The sequence below is a fragment of the Delphinapterus leucas genome, chromosome 4 (assembly GCF_059928025.1).
Source record: "Delphinapterus leucas isolate spDelLeu-1000000601 "Yukka" chromosome 4, BTC_Dleu_Yukka2, whole genome shotgun sequence".
In the NCBI taxonomy this organism is placed as follows: domain Eukaryota; kingdom Metazoa; phylum Chordata; class Mammalia; order Artiodactyla; family Monodontidae; genus Delphinapterus; species Delphinapterus leucas.
The window spans coordinates 1,327,118-1,329,045 of NC_143132.1; positions in this window are offsets into that span (position 1 = coordinate 1,327,118).

Sequence of the window (1,928 nt, forward strand, 5' to 3'; positions counted from 1 at the left end):
ATGGCCATTCTGACATGCATGAGGTTGTACCTCATTGTGATTCTGGTTTGCATTTCTCTAACGATTAGCAATGTTGAGCATCTTTCCATGTTCCTGTTGGCCATTTGTACGTCTTCTTTGGAGAAATGTCTATTTAGACCTTCTAATTGATATTGAGTTGTAGGAGTTGTTTGTATATTTTGGAAATTAACCCCTTGTCAGTCACAACGTTGGCAAATATTTTCTCCCATTCTCTAGGTTGTCTTTTTGTTTTGTTGAGGGTTTCCTTTGCTGTGCAAAAGCTTTTACGTTTGATTAGGCAGGACATTCTTCCTTAACCTCGAGTCCCTGGGAGTTCAGGTCTGTCTTTGCAGCCAAGAGGCCTCACCAACACATGGAGGCTCAAAGAACCATTGCCTGTGAACACCAGCCCCGCCAGGCATTTGACAAGCGTTTAGCACGTGTTGGCTTTAATTACTGTATTCTAATATTTGATACAAATTCTATTTGATTGTGAAGTCGCCCCGGCACCCTGTGTCCCCTGGTCCTGTCTGGGGCTCTGGCTCTAAGCCCCTTTGGAGATATTGGCCCAGATGTGACTCTCTGGTCCAGAAGGTTCCCACAGACAAGGACTGTGATAAGAGCCTGGCCTGCTTTCTCCAGCTCTGGCTCTGCTCCAGAGGCTCCTGCCAGAAGCACGCTATCTTCCCCAAAGGAAACAGCTCAGGCCACGTTGTCTGCAGACCTGCCTCACCCCAGGCACTGACCACGGCTAACTGCGTGCTCACATGCTATGTTTCATCTTCTGAGACCTTGTCTGTATCATGGTTTTGCAGGGTTAACATCACTCAGTTACCCAGATGCTGCCCAGATTTTGAACTGGTTTCGGTAGACATAACCTATTCTATCCTTAAAAGCACCATTCCCAGCACATTTCCATCAATTAACAAAATTCAGAGAAGGGAACTTTTCAAGTAATTTTAGACAGGTTATTATTAAGAACATCTGTGTCATCTTTTTAAAATGTTCAGTAACCTCACGTTGACAATTTTTTTCCTCTGTGCCATCAGACACATTCTCTGCTGGATGTATAAGCTAAACTCTGGAATAAAGGTAACTTGGATAAATGCTGAAAACCAAAGCGACTCGGTAATTATAGCAATTTTCCTTTCAAGTTCTGCTGGGCGGAACAGGCATTAATGTGAGAGCACCCACAGAGCCCACTGGCTGCAGTTCACAATCAACCACTGTCCCTGTTACCAAATCTCACTCAGGAGACCTCGGGGGGCCACACCTGGGATCCACAAACTATCCCCAGAATGAAGCGAGAAAGGAGAAAAGAGAATGGGGGATTTAAAAACTATGAAACTATCATGTTCCAGTTTGTAGTGATAAATTTTAAAATCTAGACTAAGTGAATAATTTTCTTGGAAAATATAAAGCACAAAATTGACTCAAGTAGAAATAGGAGATCTGGTCATTCCAATGGTGGGGGGGGCACAGAAAAAAAAAAGTAGCCACAATTTTATCCTTAAAAAGGCACCAGGCACAGGCAGTTTTATGTGTTTCCAAAACCTTTAAGGTATAATCTCTCTGCAAAGGAGGGACAGAATTTAGGAATGTAAGCCCTGGAGACCAGCTGCCGAGTTCTAATACCATCTGCACCTCCTACCAGCAAGGTGACCTTGGGATGGCCACTGGAACGCTCTGTGCCTCGGTTTCCCCGTCTGTCAAATGGACGTGAAAATAGTGCCTAATTCATAGTGTTGACCTGAAGGTTATTAACTCATGTAAAATATATAGAAATGCCCCTATTGCAGAGTAAGAGCTCTATACAGATGAATTGTTATGAAGAGTTAACATTATTCTGAGGCACAGAAAAGACAAAAGCATCACAGTTTATTCTATATAGCTAGTCAAAACCCTGAAAAAAACAATGGTGGGGATCA